Source organism: Hevea brasiliensis, chromosome 5, assembly GCF_030052815.1.
Source record: "Hevea brasiliensis isolate MT/VB/25A 57/8 chromosome 5, ASM3005281v1, whole genome shotgun sequence".
Classification (NCBI taxonomy): domain Eukaryota; kingdom Viridiplantae; phylum Streptophyta; class Magnoliopsida; order Malpighiales; family Euphorbiaceae; genus Hevea; species Hevea brasiliensis.
Genome location: NC_079497.1, coordinates 25,228,640 through 25,252,228, shown reverse-complemented (window position 1 = coordinate 25,252,228; position 23,589 = coordinate 25,228,640).

Below are 23,589 nucleotides of genomic sequence, written 5' to 3'. Positions count from 1 at the left end.
GAACTATATGTTTTGTTGTTATTCCTTTACAGGGGAATAAATTTTGATGCATTAGTGATTGGTCCTTTAAGATAAGGATTGTGATAATAAGTGAAATTAGTTTTGAAAGAGTTTATCGGCGAAAAGTATTTTCTAACACACCATAAATTACAAAGCTAATTGGCGAGCCTACTTAATGTAAGGCAAGTGGACGTAAAAGTAAGTTGTGGTAGTAGACTTGCTCTAGATGAGGGCAAAGATGTTACAGTTATTAATTGTTAATGGATATTGTAATCATAATAAGTTTCAGATATCAGTGAATTCAAAAAGGATAAAAGATAGGAAAATTTGATCTATTGGGATGTATCGTAGTAACTATGCAATGTTCTTGATGTTTATACTGTAAGCTGCAGATTACAGTACTGACTTGAGATTATTGTGTAGAGCTACGTACTACCCGATAGTACATCTAGATGAGAATAGTTGCCAACGGCATCTGTTTTGGTATAGTTATGCCATGACAGAATTTAATTGTTAGAAATAAGTTTGAAAATCCTACCTAGGGATCTAAAACTCAAAAGTTAGAATATCGAAAGGTTATAGTTCAGTACAAAAGGAAGTAAGTTATAGAATATTGACAGATAAAAAGAGTTATGGAAGTAGAGATTTGAACAGTTGATTCATATATAACAAAGAAATATTACGAATGAGGAATACTATTGACTAGAATGGTCAGAGGACTAATGACTAGATAAATCATTCTAACATGACCTCAAGGGTCATTCAAGAAGGAACGTGAACCGAAATATTAGACAACACAATAGTAAGAGGAGATTAGTATTATATAAACAAAATAACGTTGTATTAGATTGTTAAAAGTCTTATACAAATTTGAGGAAAAGAAGATTATACGATCATATGGAAAGGAGAAAATAAACGTATGACTATTGTAAGATAGCTATTGGGTAAAATTTCGTGGATGAAATTTTTTTAAGGGGGGGAGAATTGTCCACATTGTCTGAAATGGCATAAGGGAGAGTGTTGGAGAGTGACTGGTGCCTGCTGAAGGTGTGGGTCGACAGAGCATCAGCTGAGGAACTGTCCAAGCAGAACTACTACAGCTACTCCAACACAAGCTGACAGACCTGCTCCTGCACCACAAAAGGGTAGAAAATTTGGCAAATATGATGCAGTGGGTGTAACACCCCTAAGTTTGGTAGTGCGTTCTACTGCTCCGGTGACCAGTGCTGTCCGGACAGCTAGGATGCCTAGAACCGTACTTCGATATGAGTGAGGAGACATAAAATAATGAAATACAAGAAAAGAAAGTACAAGAAAAACAAAGGAAAAATGATAGCAAAGAAATGTAACCAAGTTAAGCGAGCCGATAACCCTAGCGATGGGTGACCGCACTGGGAAGTCACGGCGTGGACCGTTGACTAGCTCTCGATCATGGGAACCCCGAAAATATTTTTAGGACTCCAATAAATATTTATTGAAGTATAAATATCATTAGAAATATCAAAGAAAAATTAAATAATTAGTACAAAGAAAAGTGAGAAATCGAAAAACGGACAAAACCCGGTGTTATCGAAAAATCGGGAATGCAACCCGAACAGGGGCATTATGGTCATTTGACATCCCGAAGTGTCTTTTGACCTAAATTTCCATTAAAAATAAATAATATTACACTTAGAAAATAAAATGAAAAATTAATTTGGGGGTACCTAATATAAATAGCCAAAAATGGAGTGAAAAATGTGTAAATAACACATTTAAGCATTATTATATAATTAAATGAGTAAGTGGACCACTAAAGGATTAAATTAAACATAAAATGTGGCTGATGTAAGTCCACTATACCCATCAGAATGTTCATCTTCCTCATTTCATAAACATTGCCGAATTGAAGAAAATGGGAACCACCATGGCCATTTTTCATGCAAGCTCTCTTAACTCTCCATTTTCAACTCCAATCTCTTAGGTTCCTTCATGAAACTTTGTCTACTCATCACAAGGAAGAGTTTGATACTAAATTTGAGAAGTTTAAGCAAGGTTTAACAAGCTCCAAGCATAAGGTAAGTTCATAATTTTGAAGATAGCTTTGTTAAGTTTTGTGTGCATGTTATGGGTGTTGGTTTTGTGAAGGAAAATTTTGAGTTTGAAGAGTTATTGTTGTTTTCATTTTGGACAGCCATGGAGTCACGTTTTTGATGAGATATTGGTGCATATAATTGATGAGAAATGGTGTTGATCATGATGATTTAATAACCTAGTGAATTACTTCATGTTTATATGGTGATTTTGGCACTTGGATGAGAATTGATGAATTGTAGGGCAATGTGGTGTTGAAGAAGGTTTTCGGCAGCTTGGGAACCCTTGAATAATTGTATGTATTGATGGAAGTGTTGGAAGAATGTTGACATAGAAGAATTGATGAATGTATATGTAAATTAGTAGTGGAGATTATATGTAATGATTAGGTGTATTTATGTACATATATTGCTAAATTTGGACTTTGTGGTTTAGGGTTGTATTTGATGTATTGAGAATGTTTGTATTCTATCTAAATTGACCATAGTAAGAAGTGATAAATGGATATGGAATGGTATAAAATCAGAATTAGGTATGGGGATTTAAAGTAGAGCAAGTTAAATGTGTGTTTGAATTGGGGTTTGAAAGACATATAGAGGGCAGTGTGCAAATAGACCTATAACTTTAAATGTGTAACCTCAATTGGTATGAGACCAATTGGAGGTGAAACTAGGCACAAAATGTGCCAACTTTCATTGAGAAAACATACCAAAATTCTGCTTGCAAGGTGACCTAAGAAAATGACCAATTCGGATTAGGTGCAATTAGGACCTGAAAAATGACCAATTGGGCAGCAGTGAGTGTTTAGGCCATAACTCACTCAAAACAGGTCCAATTGACCTGAAATTTTAACCATGAATAGTTAAGACCCATACCTACAAGTCTTATGAAGACACCAAAGCCCAGAAATGACCATAAGCAAGTCAAAAAACTTGCACAAGTTCGGGTCCAAAAACTGGCCGAACCAGAGTTGACCAAATTGACCTAAAATTGACCTAATTTGATGCCATTTGACCAGCAATAGTATAATGACCATAACTTGGTCTACTTAACTCGGAATTACCTAAAATTTTGCACCGCGGTCCATAAGACCTAGATCTACAAGTTTGTAGTTTTGACCGAGACCCGAAAACCGAGGGAACTAGATCGTCCGGCTAGGTCAAACTAGTATTCCGGAATCCAGCAAGTTGCATTAAAATGCACTAAACAAGGAAACGAGTTTGGTAAAACGTACCAACCCTAAAATACTATCGAATATGACATATTGATAACGTTAAGACCTAATTTACCTAGAACACAATGAGGGTCGATATATGGGTTGATTAAGCAAACAAAGGTATTCAGTGAATTGTTTATCGAACATTATTATTAGAGGCAAATTAAATTAGCACTGAGACACTTCAAATTGTGTTTCTCAGTTACTAAAGACTCAGGGAAAGGGAAGGAAACACTGAGTCCAGACCAGGAAGACAGTCATCAGAGGTTTGTGCACAACAACTATTTCTCTTGAATTTTTCAATTGAAATAAATATTGACTATTTGTATATTATTGTTTTAAATTGTGGAAATGTGTTTGATGGACAATTATTGATTGAAAAACATTGTGAATGGTTTGAAACTGTGAAAAATTGTTTGAATGATATTAATGGATACTTATTGATTGAAAAGCACTGTAAATGGTTTTTGTGGAAATTGAAGTGAATTACGAATTGTGTTGCCATTTTGTGAATGAAATTATAACTTTGGAAATTTATTGGATTCTTACAGATCATTTGAATAAAATGTTTGGAATTGTTTTGACTCACAATTGGCATGACACTGATACTATGTTCCTCCTCCATTAATGGGGTGAGTGTGATTATTCCACCCTCTTTGACTTATCAGTCTGGGGTGAGTATGATTATGTTCCTCCCTCTTGACTTCCCAGTCTGAGGTGAGTGTGGATGAGTACTCATTATATAGCTAGCTTCCTCCCTCATTGATTTCGATTATTGGGGTGAGTATGTCTTGTCGTGGTGTACAACACGGCATATATGGAAAAATTTGTGTCATGACCTAAATTGTGATATTGATTGGCAACACTGTATTCTTCAATTATTTGATTGAATTGTGTTATTAATTGGCAACACTGTATTCTTCAGTTATTTGATCGAATTGTGTTATTGATTTGCAAAACGATATTATTCAGTTATTTGATCGAATTGTGTTATTGATTTGCAAAACGATATTATTCAGTTATTTGATCGAATTGTGTTATTGATTTGCAAAACGATATTATTCAGTTATTTGATCGAATTGTGTTATTGATTTGCAAAACGATATTATTCAGTTATTTGACCAAATTGTGATATTGATCGGCAACACTGTGTTATTCAGTAATTTGATCAAATTGTGTATGAATTGGCAATACGGTATTCTTAAACTATTTGACTAAATTGTGTTATTATGAATTTTGATAATTTGTGAATTGGAGTTTAAATTCCTTATGACATTCATTGTCTTGAATTTAACTATGGTTTTACGTATCCACTATTTATATGGTTTATGAATTGTGATTTAAAGTTGTATTTGGTTAATGTTGTGCACTACTGACACATTGTCTCAGCGATAGCTTTATTCTTTGTCGCAGTAGGCAGACAGAACTAGGTCGCTAGTACCGCCACAGAGATTTTTGGGTATAGTGAGTATATCACAGTTGGCATTTTGTATTGTAATGTATATTCACTGTATGTATATTTTGTTTTGGTTTTGAGCAGTTGTAAATTCAAATTGTACCTTGAAGTTGTAAATTAATTATGAGTTATTTGACTTGTAAAAATTGTATTATATTTCCTTATCCCAGACTTTGAAAAATTTCTATGGATTTGAATTGAGAAAAATGTTGTGTTGAGAAGTATGTTGGAGTTGAGATTTGGAAATATATTGAAGTTTGCTTTTCTGAGTTTTCTGAAGAACTGTTTTGTCCAAAATACAGATGGCACTCTGCCAAAATTTTTACAGAAATTCAAAATAATCCAAAGGAGTTAGCTATTTCACTTTAGTTCACAAAAGTTTTTAATACCTGTAAATAGTGCTCACCACTGTAAAAGAAGTAAGAAAAGTTTTTAAAATCCCTTGTAGTGTATTTAATGGGTTATCAGTAGACGGAGTTGGTAATTCATTAGGTATACTACGCGATCATGTTATGCCTTACAGAGGGGTAGGGTGTGACAGTGGGACCATTATAGAGGCCTGCATCTGAGCCAGCAGAGAGGCCTGAGGGCAGACCACTTGCCAGAGCCTATGCCATGAGAGCTCAGGAGGAGCAAGATGCCCCAGATATCATCAGGGGTACGTTCTCCCTCTACAATACATCTGTGCATGCATTAGTGGATCCAGGATCCACTCATTCATACATCTGCATCAACCTACCCGTAGAAAGGGGGATACTAGTAGGGGAGAGTGACCAAGACATTCTGGTCACTAATCCGTTGGGCCACAGTGTAGTGGTGAACAAAGTGTATAAGGGTTGCCAGTTAAGGATTCAGGGGTATGAATTCTTGGCAGACTTGATTGAGTTGCCTTTCCATGAGTTTGATGTGATTTTGGGAATGGACTGGTTGTCATGTCATCAAGCAATGTTTGATTGTAAGTTGAAGAGGATCTCATTGAAAACTCCTAAGGGTAATGAGATTACAGTTGTGGGGGAAAGGATAGATTTCTTATCCAATGTCATCTCAGCCACAGTTGCAAGAAAACTGATGAGAAAAGGCTGTGAAGCCTACCTAGCACATGTGGTGGATACTAGGCAGGCTAAGCCAGATCTGTGTGACATACCCACAGTAAAAGACTTCCCAGATGTGTTTCCTGAAGAATTGCCTGGTTTGCCACCAGAAAGGGAAGTTGAATTTGTTATTGAGATACTGCCGGGTACAGCACCAATCTCTATTGCTCCTTATAGGATGGCGCCCACAGAATTGAAGGAACTGAAAATCCAGTTACAGGAGTTACTGGATAAGGGGTTCATACGCCCCAGTGTGTCACCATGGGGAGCTCCAGTGCTGTTTGTAAAGAAGAAAGATGGGACTTTGAGGTTATGCATCGATTACCGGCAGTTGAATAAAGTAACAGTGAAGAATAAGTATTCGTTGCCTAGAATTGATGATCTGTTTGATTAGTTGAAGGGAGCAGGAATATTTTCCAAAATTGATCTCAGATCAGGGTATCATCAGTTGAGGGTGAAGGATGCAGATGTGCCAAAGACTGCATTCAGGACCCGATATGGGCATTATGAGTTCCTAGTGATGCCCTTTGGCTTAACAAATGCACCGGCAGCATTCATGGACCTTATGAACCGTATCTTCCATCCATACCTAGATCGGTTCGTAGTGGTCTTTATTGATGATATTTTGGTGTATTCCAAGACCAGGGAAGAACATGATGAACATTTGAGGATTGTTTTGCAAACCTTGAGAGAAAAGAAGTTGTATGCTAAGTTGTCCAAGTGTGACTTCTGGTTGAATGAGATTGCATTCCTTGGACACATAGTGTCAGCTGATGGGATTAGAGTGGATCCCAAGAAAATAGAAGCAGTGATGGAATGGAAGCCTCCCAGGAATACAACTGAGGTCAGAAGTTTCTTGGGGCTAGCTGGGTATTACAGAAGATTTGTCAAGGGATTTTCCTTAATAGCTGCTCCAATGACCAAGTTGTTACACAAGAATGTCAGATTTGACTGGAATGACAAGTGTCAGACTAGTTATGAGAAGTTGAAGGCTATGTTGACAGAGGCACCAGTGTTAACACAGCCAGTGTCAGGAAAGGACTTTGTGGTCTACAATGATGCCTCTCATAATGGGTTAGGGTGTGTATTGATGCAAGAGGGGAAGGTGGTCGCTTATGCTTCTAGACAGCTAAGGCCACATGAGCAAAATTACCCTACACATGATCTAGAGCTTGCAGCAATTATCTTCGCACTGAAGATATGGAGGCACTACTTGTATGGTGAAAAGTGCTACATTTACATAGACCACAAAAGCTTGAAACACTTGCCAACCCAAAAAGAGCTCAACCTTAGACAGAGGCGATGGATTGAGTTCCTGAAGGACTATGATTGTGCAATTGACTACCATCCTGGGAAGGCAAATGTAGTTGTTGATGCTTTGAGCAGAAAATCCATCATAGCTTTGAGATCATTGAATGCCCGTCTATCTTTGGTTCGAGATGGAGCTATTTTGGCTGAGTTGCAAGTGAGGCCAAACCTGCTACAACAGATTTTAGATGGGCAAAAGGTAGATGAAAAGTTAATGGCTATTATGAGCAAAATCTCAGAGGGAAAAGCAACTGACTATGAGGTGAAAGCAGATGGGTGTTTGCACTACAAAGGAAGAGTATGTGTACCAGATAATGGGGAATCGAAAGCCAGTATTCTGAAAGAGGCACATGCCAGTGTTTATGCTATGCACCCAGGAAGTACAAAGATGTATTATGATCCAAGCTTGATATTGGTGGCACAGTATGAAGAAGGACATAGCTGACTATGTGATTAAATGCTTGACATGTCAGCAAGTCAAGGCAGAACATCAAGTTCCATCAGGTTTGCTACAGCCTATATGCATACCTGAATGGAAATGGGATCGGGTCACCATGGATTTTATGAGTGGTCTACCTCTCACCTAGAAGAAACATGATGCAGTATGGGTGATAGTAGATAGATTGACGAAGTCATCACACTTTCTGCCGATTAGGGTGACTACTCCTTTGGAGAAGTTAGCAGAATTGTATATCAGTGAGATAGTTAGATTGCATGGAATTTCACTTTCCATCATATCTGAACGAGACCCAAGGTTTACAGCGAGATTCTGGAAGAAGTTGCATGAGTCCTTGGGTACACAACTCCACTTCAGCACAGCTTTCCATCCTCAGACGAATGGGCAATCAGAAAGAGTAATCCAGGTAAACAATTGAAACCAATTAAACTAATACACATATCGAACTGAAATGGTAATAATAACATGAAATATATGTCAGGTCCTTGAGGATATGCTGAGGAGTTGTGTCATTGAGTTGGAGAGAAGTTGGGATAGATACCTCCCACTGGCAGAATTTGCATACAACAATAGCTACCAAGCTAGTATCCAAATGGCCCTGTATGAAGCACTGTATGGGAGGAAATGTAGAACTCCAGTGTGCTGGACTGAATTGGGCGAAGATAAACTAGTAGGGTCAGACCTGGTGAAACAGACTGAGGAGAAGGTAAAACTAATCAAAGCCAATTTAAAGGTTGCCTCAGACAGACATAAATCCTATACCGACTTAAAGAGAAAAGAAATAGAATATGCGGTTGGCGATAAAGTGTTTCTCAAAGTCTCACCGTGGAAGAAGGTACTGAGGTTTGGAAGAAAAGATAAGTTAAGCCCTAGGTTCATTGGCCCATAGGAAGTCATTGAACGTGTGGGTCCAGTGGCCTATAGGCTAGCTTTACCACCAGAGCTGGACAAGATCCACAATGTGTTCCACGTGTCTATGTTAAGAAGATACCGCTCAGATCCTTCACATGTCATCTCCATGGAAGAAATTGAAGTACAACCGAATTTGACATATGAAGAAGAACCCATAAGGATCCTGGCTTGGGAAGTGAAAGAGTTGAGAAATAAGCAGATCCCACTGGTGAAACTGCTTTGGAGGCACTACAACACCGAGGAGGCAACTTGGGAAAGTGAAGAGACGATGAGGCAATAGTTCCCTCAACTGTTTGCATCAGGTAAATTTCGAGGACGAAATTTAAATTAGAGGGGAAGAGTTGTAACACCTTCCCTATAGCAATTTCGTACATTCTACTATTCCGGTGATCGGTGTCGGTCTGGACAGCTAGAATGTCTGGAAAAATATTTAAACTAAAGTGAGGAACTATAATTAACTCAAATATTAATAAGAAAAATTTAGGAAAAATTTTAGAAATAAAATACAACCAAGTTAAATGAGCTGGTGCCCTAGCAATGGGTAACCTAGTGAGAAGTAGCGGTTCTCACAACTAGGAGCCCTAGACCCGGGGGAAAAATTATAAAATAATTTTTGGGACTCCAGAGAAGGGTCATTGAGGTTCCTATAGCATTAGAATGCCAAGGAAATATTTAGAAAAAATTTTCAATCGGTACAGACAATTTTGGCCCGTTAAGCCAAACGGAGGGCATTTTGGTCATTTCGCCTTTAGAGGTGATTTTTGGCCGACTTGTCCAGTTAAATAAATAATTATTATGACATAAAATATGAATAAATATTACTAAAAATTGAATTTAAAATGAGTAGAAAAGAAAAGAAAAAAAAATGAATTAAATGGGAATTTATGACATCACATGATGTCATTAGTGTGCCTTCACCCAACCCAATGTTGACACATGGCATAACTATATTTAAAAGAGACAAATGGGCTAAAAAATGAGAGAAAAACCATAATTCCCTTTCTTCTTCATTTTCTTGCCGTAAACCATTCTTCCCTAACCTCCATGGACAAGCTTTTTCAAGCTTGATTTTCCCTAGCTTCCACACCATAAAAGCCTTAGTTGTCTTCACAAAAAATTCACCCCACACCTTGAGGAAGCTTTGGGCAGAAAAATTTTGAAGAAAAATTGAAGTTTTGGTTGGCTTGGATTTGAGCTAAAAGAGGTTAGTGACTTAAACTTAAATTTCACTTTAAATTCATGTTTAACAATTATGAATGAGTGCAAATGATAAGGAAATTGATGGAGTATCATTTGCATGTAAACCCTAAGTTTTGGCAGCCTTGGTTGGGCAATATTGTGATGATTTTAATGAAGTTAAAAAGGGTAGTATGGCTGCCCACAACATGTCTCTTTTATGTGGATTGATGAAATGCAATCCTAGTGCATGGCTTTAAATGTTGAGTTAGGGTTTGGAGTGGAGAAATGGGACTTTGACCATGTGATGATGAAAATGTGTTTTAATGGTCAATTAGTGACCATTTAGTTCTGTTTAAACAAAAAATGAAGTGTGTTGAGGGATGGGATTTAGGTTTAGTGTGGCTGCCCTAGGTGACCTGCAGAATTGGACATGAGTCCAGCATGTTTGGGCAGCCATAACTTGAATTGTAGAGGTTCAATTGGTATTTGGACAATTGGACATGAAACTAGACACATAATGGCACAACTTTGGTGAAGAAACCATGCCCATAAGACCAAACCAAGTGGACCAAAAACTTACCCCAATCTGGGTGACCTACAGTCTGTTTCTGCAGAATGACCAAATGAACAGTGTTTGATCATTTAGCCATAACACAGTGTAGAATGGTCCAATTGATCTGAAAGTTTACCCACAACAAGTTGAGATATAGACCAACAACTTTCATGAAGAAAGCTAACCCAAATTATGATCAGAACCTATCAAACAAGTGAGTTGAAATCACTGTTCACTGCACTGTAGATATAGTCAGTCTAGAAAAATTTCAATCCAGCCAGTTGTGGTTTTTGGACCATAACTTGAGCTACAAAACTCCAAATGGAGTGATTCAAAAAAGGAAATTCAACTAGACAAAATAAGGAACAACTTTCATGCATATCATTTTTCCAACTTCCCACTGCAACAGTAACTAATGGAACAGTAAACCCAAAGCTTGAAAACTGAAAATTCTGTCCAATTCACATTAAGCTTAAAGATGGTATTGGCAACCAATACCAACAAGTTTAAAATGCAAAATGTGGCATGTTGATGATATTTAAACTAATTTACCTATTGCCAATGCAAAATTCAACATTTTGGTTGACCAATGAAATGAATAGTAATCATAAAAATTCAATTTCAAAGAATTACATAAATAAAAAGTGTTAAATGCCCTAGTAGGCCTAATGTGATTGGTTTGGATAGGTTGGCATGCCAATAGGGTTCTGTTAGCAGTACTGCATATGGCTTTCCATGCCATTCTGTGACATAATATCCTTTGGCTATGATATTGAGTTGTTATGCATGGGTTTAATCCCCGATAATTATTACAGCTTATTAGCTGTTCTGTTGCACACCGGGAGACACTATGTGACCGATGGTGTGATGGTCCAAAGTACTTAGTACCCAGTACCAGTTTACCCGTTTATCCTGTCCAGTCAACTAGTATAGGTTACTCAGGCAATATTAATAAATCTTACCAAACTTTAATCGAATAATATTACAATAAATATTTGAAATTAAGTCTACCAAAAATGTAAACATACATTCTGCATACATGTTATTATTTTATTTTATTTTATTTTATATTGTCACCACTAAGCAGAATTGCTTAGCGCGTTGCTTTTGCCACGTGCAGTCTTGAGACATAGTGGGAGTCCAGCAGACCTCATACTGAGGTGAGTTTTGGATGCACTCAGAATTCAAAGTCACCTCACAAATTGCAGTGCATTGGTAGGACATTGGGCTACCTAAGTCTTTTGTATTTGTAAACTTTTGTTATGTATATTATAAACTCATGTAATCATATTTTTGTTGTAATTACCTATGATCTGTGTTCAGAAATAAATATGAGTATTTCTCATTGAATTAGGTGTGATATGAGATGAATGTGAATTTTGAGATACTGAATTGATTTGAGAAATTGTTGAAAAATGTTGGTGGTTGATTGAGATTGAGATTATAATTATATTGAAAGTTTTTTTAAACAGGTTCAGAAGAACGGTTTTCCAATTTATAGCCGGCACTCTGCTGGATTTTCTATAAAATTTACGGAAAAATTTAGATTTATCAAAAATTTATAAATAAATGAATAAAAAGGGATTAATTGAAATTGAAATATGAATTGGTGTTCCGACACACTAAGTGGCATAACACATGAATTAGTGTTAAGAAACTTTAGAAACTAGTTTTCTTAAGTATCTTCATAAAAGGAGTTTTGAACCCTGAAATTTTCATTTTCAGTGCCTGTTCATTACTCTGTAAGACCATTTTCATTCAGTTCCATCCTCACCACCCTAATATAAGTACATTACTCTCCAAGCTCAACTTCATTTCGACCTGGTTCCCTTTTGGCCATCAGCTTTCACCTCTGTAAGATTTGTGGATTCCAGAGTCATTTCGTTCATCTCCTCAACTTCCCATAGGTAAGCGTCTAAACTATTATTTTATTGAATACCTTTGTTTATTTTCTCCAGCTTTCTTTTGAAATTTCTTCTATATCCAGTTGCACTAAAATCTCAAAATAGATTGTCCAGGCCAATAGTTATTTCCAGTGTCTTCTTTTATTTCATTTGCAAATTTCATTTATCATCATTTAGTTTTCATTTCCTTCAAGAGTAGACATTCAACTCACAAGCAACTTATAAATACTCAAAAGAATGTAGGCAGGGGTATTTCGATATGAGAGTTTTCAATCAAATAAAAATGACAAAAGGATAGGTGTAACAAAAGGTCAAATAGTAGGTCAAACAAATAAGTTATGAGGTCGAGCTACGAAACAAGCCCAAGTGATAACATAATAGAGCAAGAATCAAGATAGGATCGGATCCCAGACTAGTGATTAAAAGAGATTAGATATCACCAATCAAAGAGTTCTGATAAGGCGATCACATAGGGGATCAGTAAGAAGTTCGGTCTTGCATCCACTCTTTAGTTCTAAGGCTCAGTGGGTTAGGAAAAGCTTTGCATGGGTTTCTTGCGCCCTCGGTCACCAGAATCCTTAGTTCAAAGTTCTTACGATATGCAATTCTAATGAATACTTTAGGAGATCGAGGGAGAGTTCTTACCCGATTCTCATCCAAAATTTTAATAAAAGTACGTGGAGATCGAAGGAGAGTTCTTATCTGAGATCCTTCACTTAAAACTTTAAATAGAATACTTTAAGAGATCGGGAGAGAGTTCTTACCCGATTCTCATCCAAAATTTTAATAAAATACATGGAGATCGGAGGAGAGTTCTTATCCGAGATCCTTCATTTAGAACTTCAAATAGAATACTTTGAGAGATCGGGGGAGAGTTCTTACCCGATTCTCATAAAAAATTTTAATAAAATACGTGGAGATTGGAGGAGAGTTCTTATCTGAGATCCTTCACTTAAAACTTTAAACTGCATACTTTAAGAGATCGGGGAAGAGTTCTTACCCAATTCTCAACCAAAATCTTAAAATATGTGGAGATCAAAGGACAGTTTTTATTCGAGATCCTTCACTCAAACTTTAAACAGAATACTTTAAGAGATCGAGGGAGAATTCTTACCCGATTCTCAACAAAAAATTTTAATAAAATATATGGAGATCGGAGGGGAGTTCATATTCGAAATCTCCCACTCAAACTCTTAACAAAACACATTAAGGGATCAGAAGAAATTTCTTACCCGAATTCTCTTAACCAAAATCCAAATTAAAATATCACAACTTCAATATACAAAGTAACCCCTAAACAAAAAATCCGCTACACGACGCCTACTTACTAAGGGTCATCTCATGTACTCATGTTCTTGGGTAGCCCTGAATAGTGGAATATCAAATTTTCCTTTTATCCATACGAAGGATTAACATTGTCATTCCAACGCCCCCTAATTACGAATTTTAATTTATGAAGAGCACAATGTTAAATCTGCTTACCCTCGTTGAGGGATGAGGTAGGGTGCCTAACACCTTCCCCATCCGTATACGGACCCCAAACCTAGAATCTCTGTTTTTGAAGTGGTTCCTTTTATTAATTTACTTTTACAAATGGTTTTCTTTAATTTTCCTCAAAATTAAAGTGGCGACACCTCACTTTTCCCACTTCGGTGAGAACTCGTCCAGGCGGCCGCAAAAACCCTTGCGACAAGGTTGTAATGGGGTTAAGGGGTGATGATTTGGTTACCAATGAAGGGTTTTAAGGGATTCAAATGTTAGGATATCCTTTTATGCACAAAGTTCTAAGTATACCAAGTTTGCTTTGTCGATTTTGCATGGGGAAGCAGGGTTCTTTATAGTGCCAAGCATATCGTCATGATATTTATTTTGGGACCCCCTTTTTTATTTTATTTTATGTTATTTTATTTTATTTTATGTCCCTTTTGTCTTCTCCCCCAAACTCATTGCTTTTGTTGGGTTGGAAAAACAAATATTTCCTGATTTTAATTACACACTTGCACTCTTTTTGGTTTTCACATATTCTCCTCATGTTTTCTTTTACACTTGATATACCTATCCTTCATACACTAGACTTCCTCAAAAGGGTGAGATGAGTGTTTAGGCTAGGGGCTAGGTAAATAATTATGGGTAAACAAGGAAAATTATATGGGTAAAAATATAGGCTCAAGTTGGCTACAAGGGATATATAATTTAATTAGTGATGGCTAAGGCTTAGTGAGGCTATATCAAAGAATGCCTTAATCATCTCTTTATCGAGCATATGCTAGCGTTTCACCTCAATAGGTCCAAAAGACATGTTCTAGAGCTGATGAGGCATTTTTAGGTTTGTTTGTATTTCAAAAATTTTCTCCTAACTTTGCAAGTTTAATGTGACAAATTAATAGCTATGAAGGGGATTAACGAGCCTAGCTCTTCTAAGGTGATTAAGTCTTTCACAAATAACAAATTAAATCCCTTTTTACCTATCCAGATATATTCATTCCTCAATTTAATGGAGTCCAATTATTAGCTTATTAATATTTGTGGTTATAATTCTAAGTTAAAAACTGTTTCAAAAAGTTAAAAATTTTGCAAAATTTTCTAAAATTTTGCAAAATTTTCTAAAATTTTGATACACAAGCATAATATGGATATAATTAGGCAATGTAATGAAATGTGATGAATACAGTGCATGAAATGCATCTGTACCCCCAAACTCAAATCTAACATTGTCCGCAATGGCAACATAATATGCAAAATTAAGATATAGCACAAAAATCATGAAAAAGCATATTATGTATTAATAATTGAAAGTTTGAACAAAAAGCAAGTAACAGAGACCTACAAGTGCAGTTTAGGACTAAGGCATATAAATTTTACATGAAAGAACCCATCCTAAAGTCCTAACTCTAGAAAGTCTCTAATGGTGATGACAGTCCCTCTCCGTCAAGCCTCTCTATTATCATATCAAGCTTGTTGTGGGCTTCTTGGAGGCTATCTTCAAGTGCTTGCTTCCTATTGTTTAGGATGCTCTCCATACACTGAAGGTATGCAAGGATAGGATTTGTTGGTGGTGGCATGTAGGGAGGTACTCGAGTGGGGGACTAGTGGTGGAGTGGCTCTTGGGCTTCCTCCTGTGCCTGTGATGGTTCACTAGGGACTTCTTCTGCTTCTTCCCACCTAGGGATGACATTCCCTTTGACATCGACTAGGAAATATGTGTTGCCAACCTTTTTACATATCCCCATGGATATGCAGAAGGTTTAGTCAATTCTAGCGATGTCAGGGATGGAGCGCAGCCTGTGATGCCCCAGGACGAATCCAAAATGAAGTTTGATGGTTGTAATGAGACCACCAAGCACTATATGCCCTATCAACTGGTGATATAGGCAGCGAAGGTGGTTGCACAAGAAGAATCCGGTGCTATAATGCTACCCGGTGACCATACACCACAGAAAGAATAACTCATTGGCATTCACCATGCCCAAGCTATCGCCACAACCCGTGATTGTATAGGCAGTGAGCCTGTGCATATACCTTAAAGAGGGGCTAGTAATACCAGAGGATTTGGACTTACTGGAGTTATAGACATCGATGTTTAGTGCTATGGACCACCAAAAGTCCACGTTATTGTAGATCATTCTATTTTGTCGGATCTCTTGGAACCCGGTGCTATCAAAGTCGAACATCGCATTGAACTTGTCCATGTTCATTACTTGATCAATGCTAAGTAATTAGAATTTGATCCTCCCTCTGTTTTCTCTATCAGTGGGCCATAGGGTGGCCTTGAAGCTCTTAAGGAACTCTAAAGTGGTGTCATGGTAGGCAGGGAATTGGAGTAGGGTGAATCTAGTCCACCCAATGCTATCGAGCAGCCCATCAACTTCCTCGCATAGGCTGAGTTATTCCAACAACCCAAAATCCATGTACTTGGTGGAGATAATCCTCCTGTTGTTAAGCCGTGCACATAAGTCTCTGTGGGTGGAATCGTGGAATGTCTAAGTGATGGAGAACTCGGGTTGTGCTAGTTGTGGAGGTTGCGGTTGAGGTTCGGGTTGTGGTTGGGGTGGAAGTGGGGTTTGCTTTATTCTCGGGCACTAGGGTGATGGCTAAGGAGGTGAGGGTGAGGAATCTCCTCCTTGCCTTAAGAAAGAGCCCATTCTCCTTGCAGGGCAGTTTGTAGGTGCCATTGGTGCTTTGGAGAGGAGGAAAGGCCAGGGTTTTGTGAAGGGAGAGGAGATTTGAGGGGTTTTTAAAGAGAAAGAGGCATGGAGAGGAAAAGTCTTTAAGTTGGAGGGAGTTTAAGGTGAGAGGGGAATTTAAAAGGTCATTTTGACCCTTCATTTCGCACATTTCTCGACCCAAGTATCATGTCTGCGACATGATACATGGGGTGTGTATCACTACATGGGTCCCAGTTCGAGGACCCGTTTATCTTTTTATCCAAAAATTTCATTCTTTACTAAGTTACACGGCTCGTGTAAATATGTTTAAGGACCCATATAACTTTTTATTTGCAAGTCTCTTTGACATTTAAGTTACATGGCCCATGTAAATTTATTAAGAAACCCGTGTAACTCTCTGTCTCCCTTAAACTCAAAATTTTTCTCTCCTTTTTTGAAGCACGGGGCATGTAACGTTACATGGGGTGAACTCATGCATGTTTCTTGAGATTATGCAAGTGTAGTTTCAAGGTTCTAGAATGTTATACGGGGCGTGTAAAATATTTACACGACCCTTATAAATTTCTGGCTTTTCCAATTCTTTCTTTTATGTACTTGATTCATGCTAGAGTATTCCTATCTTTATGAATGAGATGAATGCAAATATTAGTAACATAGTTACTTGGTTTTGTGCATTCTCCTCTTGTGTGGTTTTAACTTGATGTTCCCTCTTCCCTTGCCTTCAATTCCTTGCTTTTACAGAATTATGATTTGGGGTACCTTAAAAAAAAAAAAAATTAAAGAACATAAAGTAAAGTAATTGAAAATAAAAAGAGAGGTTACAAAAGTGTTTGGGTTGCCTCCCAAAGAGCGGTTGTTTATAGTCATTAGCTGGACTGTTCTTCAACTTCATTGTGGAGGTGGAGGAGTGCTGTAGGATTGGGTGAATCCATCTTTAATTCTATCCTCTGGGAAGTATGGCTCCAATTTTTGACTGTTGACCTTGAAGGCACCTGAGTTTTATTCCATACTTCTACAGCTCTAATGTCTTCCTACGACTTGCTCTTTGACTGCTCTTCTTTTAGCTCTTCCACCTTGAAAGCTTGAGCTGAGGGTAGGGATGATTGGCTATTAAAGATTGTGCAGAAGCTACAATTTCTGTGTCCTCATTATCTGCTGTGTGGCTGTGCACTATGCATGCTTCAAGAGGATCTTCAGGATATGCTTTATGAAATTCCTCTTTAGCTATCTTATTAACTATATCAACCTTTAAGCATTCATTAGGTTTAAGTTTGTGCTTCATTATTCTGAACAGGTTTAATTCCACTTCTTCAACTCTTACCTTGAGAGTTAACCACTCATTCTTAACATCTATGATAGCTCCGACGGTTGCCAAGAAAGGTCTTCCTAGGATGATATGAATTTGGACATCTTCCTCCATTTCCAAAACAACAAAATCAACTGGGATGAAGAACTTTCCCACCTTAATAGGGATGTTCTCTAGGATGCCCACAGGATACATTACAGACTGATCAGCCAGTTATAGTGAAATTATTATAGATTTAAGCTCTCCTATATCTAGTTTCTTACATATTGACACGGGCATCAAACTTACACTTGCACCTAGGTCATAAAATGCCTTGTTTATAGTCATGTTGCTAATAAGATAAGGTATGGAGAAGCTTCCTAAATCCTTCAGCTTTGGTGGCAGCTTATTTTGCAGTATGGCTCTGCATTCCTCTGTAAAAGCAATAGTCTCATAGTCTTCCATCTTTCTTTTCTTCGAAAGAATTTCTTTAAGGAACTTGGTGTAGGATGGCATCTGAGATAGTACTTCTGTAAAAGGAATGTTGATGTAGAGTTAATTCAAAACTTCTAAAAACTTTCCAAACCACTTATCCAGTTTAGCCTTCTAGAATCTCTGGAGAAAAGGTAGATGGGGCTGATATGGCTCTGGTAGCTTTTTCTTCTTCTTGATTTCCTCCTCATGCTCCTTTTTAGCTTCTTCTTCTTTCTCCTCTGTTTGGTTTTTAGGTTCATCAAGGGTTTGTTTAGTTAATTTTCCCTCTGATGGTTATTTTTCTAATGTTCTACCGTTTCTCAAGGTAACTGCCTTATATTTCTCTTTGGGGTTCATTTCTGGTTGACTTAGTAATTTACCAGCAGCCTTGCTTGAAGAACTTGCCTACTGAGCAATTTGGTTTTCATGCATCTTATTGTGGGTGGCTAGTTGGTCCATTATGGAAGCTAACTGCTTTATCATTTCATTTTGCTGTTATTGGCTGCTAGGAAGCCCTCCATCATGGACTCCATGGTCAAATTTGGTTCAAGCTATTGAGGTTGAGGAGGTGGCGGTAGCTATGCAAAGTTTTATCCTCTATTCTGAAATCTTGTGGGTGCTGGTGGTTTGTATCCTTGCTGTTTGTTCATGGGCTGATTCTGTGGGTTGGACCATGAGAAGTTAGGGTGGTTTCTCCATCCAAGGTTATAGTTATTTGAGTATGGATTGTTGAGTTGCCTTTGGTTAAAGTTTCCTCTATTATTCACATAATTCAGTTGTTTCATAGTGGGTTCATTGTAATTGTTGCATTCTAAATTCATACACCCTCCTCCGCAATTGTCGCAGTGTTGATTGTTCATCCCTACGGCATTGGCTTGCATTCTATCAAGCCTTTTTGTGAGCTAGTCAAACTGAGCATTTATCATACTTAGGGCATCCACTTCCAGGATCCCTGCTGTTCTTCTTGTATTTCCTCTTTCATTTGATGACTTGTAGTTGTGATAAGCGACCCTCTCTAGAAGTTTAAGTGCTTGTGCTATCGTTTTCTCCCTTAGGTCATTTTCTGTAGCTGAATCTACTATGCTTCTTGTAGAGGGTAGTAGCCCATTATAGAAATTCTGAACTAAGAGCCAATCCTCTATGCCATGGTGTAAACATTTCCTCTGTAGGTCTTTATATCTCTCCCATGCATCATAGAGTGATTCACCTTCCTTTTGCCTAAATGTGTTGAGTTTAACCCTTAACTTTACAGTCTTTGCAGGTGGGAAATACCTTGCTACAAAAGCTTGTGAGAGGTCTTCCCAAGTGGTGACTATTCCAGCTGGTTATGAAAGTAACCACTTCCTTGCTCTATCTCGAAGGGAGAATGGGAATGCTCTGAGTCTTATAGCTTGATCAGAGACTCCATTCATCTTGAATGTGTCACATAGGGCAAGAAAGCATTGGAGGTGGTATTGTGGATCTTCTGTAGGTGAACCTCTAAACTAGGTCTGTTGAATCATTTGGAGCCATGCCAGTTTTAATTCAAAGTTGTTGGCCTCCACTGTAGGTCTCATAACACTGGGTTGAAATCCTTATATAGATGGATCTTCATAGTCCCTCAAGAGTCTTGGTCTATTATTGTTATTGGCCATGATGGGAGTTTCTAGATTTCCCTGATTTTGTTCTTGGCATTTCCTTTCTCTCCTGATTGTTCTTAGAGTCCTATCCATTTTGGGATCCAAGTCCAAGACTTCTCCCTCTGGTTTCATTTTGGTCATGCAACAAACCAAATACTTGAGAGAAAATAAAAGAAATAAAACAAATTATGTAAATTTAAATAATAAATGCAAATGCCTAAATCAGCTAAATTGCCTATCGCTTAATATTGCTAAAATTAAATACCCCAGCAACGGCACCAAAAACTTGTTTGCTAGTTTTTTAATCCCGTAAGTGCACGGATCGCTAACAAGTAATAAAGTAGTGAGTAGGGTATCGTCCCATGAGGAATTTAATTAGTAAGTACCAAATTACACAACAATTTTAATTGTCTAGGCTACCGAATAAAATAGAAAAGAATCTAATCTATTTTGAATGTAAAGACTAGAAGAGTAATGAACTAAAAGTGAAACAATATATTTGAAATAATTCTAGAATTAAGATTTCACACTTTAACCTTATTATGGATTTAATCTTGTCTATTCATTAGATTGAGGATCGTTTCTTTGATGGAAATTAATCCTAAGATATCTTAGGTCCTCTCTCAAGGCACCTAAGGTGTGTTTCGATTAGAGCTAAACCCTACTTTTGTTGGTGATTAGTCCCAATAAAAACCCTTTAAGATCTATGATTAATTATGGAACTCCACAAAGGTCATCAGCCTATCTCTAGGTCAGATTTTCTAGGTTTAAAATCTTGATTTTCCAATACTAATCTTTACCTTTTAGTTCTTCAATTAATATCTCAGATCATAACTAGGTGGGTATCAACACATAGCATGCATTAAGAATATAAGAAATTGAATCAAAGAACAAATCTTAATTCTAATGCATAAAACTCAATATTTATCCATAATAATGATTACAAGCGTTACTCTCCTAATTCTAGAATAAAGAAATTACTCACTTAAAGTAAGTTTGGCAAACATAATAAAATGAAATAAAAGAACATAAACGCAGCTTAAAGAAATAGAAGAAAAGAACCGAAGGGAATCTGCAGTTTTGAACTTGTGGAACTTCGGCTGAGGACTCCTCCTTGGTGATAATGCCCTATTCTTCAAGACGGCTTTGAAAGAATGATGAAAATGTATGAAAATGTGTATTTGAAGATTTTCGATCTTTCGTGCCACATCTCTATTTTCTGTGGCTGCTATTTATACTGAATGTCTAGGGTTAGGCTTTTTTAGAGTCCCAAAAGCATTAGAAGTCTCTTTTCTCTATAAAAACCGGAGCTGGAACCCTAATTAGGAAACTGGCAGTCTGTTGATACACGGCCCGTGTGTCACTAGACGGCCCAAGGCCATGTAACTTATTGGAGCTTTGAATGTTGCGTCTTGTGTCAGGGTAGAAGCTTACACGGGCCTCGGCTAGCTACACGGGTACGATTACATGGCCCGTGTACTATTGTTCTTTCAGGAATTCATTGAGCTTTGCCAGGCAGAAGCTTACATGGGTCTCTGGAGATTACACGGGTTGTGTTACATGGCCTATGTACTGTGTTTCTTCTTTGGCTTTCTCCTAACAGCAAGTTACATGGGTCTATGGTGTATTTACATGACCCGTGTACTATTATCAGCAACAATCTTCTTTCCTTGAGTTCTTCCAAGCATCCTTCTTTACTTCTATGCTTTGAAACCTCCTCTAAACATCCGAAAATATGTAAAAAACATAGAATTTAGTACAAAGTGATTAAATTTACAAATGTTAATGAATTTGGAGATTATGCATGAAATTACTTGTCTAAATGCTATGGAATGTTGTACAAATGTGCTTAAAAACATTGATATAATACAAGTTTATCAATCACATAGAAATACACTTAAACAGGGAATTCCATAAAATGCAAGCCATCAAATGTTTAGAGATTGGTACTATCATGGAATATAGGATGCACTGTAATATGGCAAATGAACCAGATTATTTTTTAGATAATAGTTTAAGTGATAAGGATGATGATTAGTGATTGATCACTTTTGATGTGTTTCCTTTTAAATATAATACTTGCGTTTTATATATTAAAATGCACTTTCATAATTGTTTGATAATTTATTGTCTTTTTTTGTTAATTATTTATTTGTCATCCCTTTTGTATATGTATTGGATAAAATCATGGCTCTTATATTGCTAACTTCAAAAAGGATTGGCAATCGATAACAACAGGCAAAGATAAATGGTCTAATTAAGAATTTGATAAATTTATCTATGGAATTAACAACCTCAAGTATAGGGGATTGCTAGAATGCCTTGTTAGGCATATGATAAGGGTAAACAGGCTTATTTAAGAAATTTTATGGGAATGAGAGCTCTTAACTAATAAAGCCAGATATATGGCTCTAAAATCAGCTTTTAGTTGCATTCACGATAAGGGTATACTCAATGTTCTATGGCATAAATTGGAGGATAGCCATACTACATCCTATTTACTACTACTTAAAGGCTTTGTCAAAAAGTACGTTACTTGGGTCGCCAAGGGGATAATGTGTTAATCGAATGATATAAATATGCGTGGTAGTAATAGGCATTCTCTAATTAAGCCAATGTTACCTAAACTTGACTACAAGTTGGAGAAATACATATATGTTGAGTTTTGGGAAACAATTAGTCATTGAGACCTAGTTACATGTAATGGTTTGAAAAATATTTCTATATTTTATTGATGTATTAAACAATATTTTGTTTGTTTCTTTGTATGGACTATGTATTCATGACTTATAATTAATGCATGAAGGAAAAATTTTTATTTGCTTAATAGTGGTACTTATATAGATATTAATATATCACCATATTTAGCATGTGATTTCATTATTTTTTAATTAATGTACAATGAACATATATACATTGTTGTAGCTATGAAAATACAATTGAAAAAATGTTTTTGTTACACTGAATAGATATGGCTAGACAATAGCAAAGAAAAGACTACATTATGCTAAGGCCAATTGATCTAGAGGTTCTTTGACTCTAGGTACAACACTGTTTAGAAGGGATTTAGAATGGTATAATTAAGAATGAAGTCCTTACATGTAGGAGGCAGGAAAACATCTTGAATTCTCTTATTGATGACCAAATCATTCCTCATCTATAAGATTCTAAATTTATTAGTATTTCCCTATGTAGGATTTTTTTTCATTAGACCTGTACCTACTAAGTTGCTTTGTTGAGCGATAGCGGCTGGAGACCCATACATTTATGATGCCAATTGGTGAGTGTACAATCACTCTACAAGATGTTGGTATTATTACTGGTTTGCCAGTTGATGGTTCTCTTGTTACTGGAATGTCCGGGGCTAACTGGCCAGCACTTTATGAGATGTTATTAGGAGCTAGACCACCCCAAAATATGCTAAGAAGACATATGTTCAAATTTTCATGGCTAGTTGAGGAGTTTGGAGATGTTCCAGATAATGCTAATGAACTTATTGTGTTAAGGCATGCAAGAGAATTTATATTATAGCTTATCAGACTAATATTTTCAGACAAAACAAACTCGCGTGTTAACCTAATATTCCTAAGACTTTTAAAGGGCATGAGAGAAGCTAGGACATATAGTTGGGGAGGAGCCTACTTAGCCTTCCTTATCTAGAGTTGTGTCATTTGCTGTCACAAAAACAAAAGAGATATTAGGGCCCTTTTTCATTTTATAGATATGGGGATAGAAGAGATTTAAAATAATCTCTCCATTTTTAAGAGATTCATTATCACCTGATGATGCACAACTAGTTGCTAGGTATATACATAACTTTTTTTTTCCATTAACCAATGAAAAAAATGATTTGTATTGGATTAAGATGAAGGAGCGGAAGCATGAAAAACACAAGT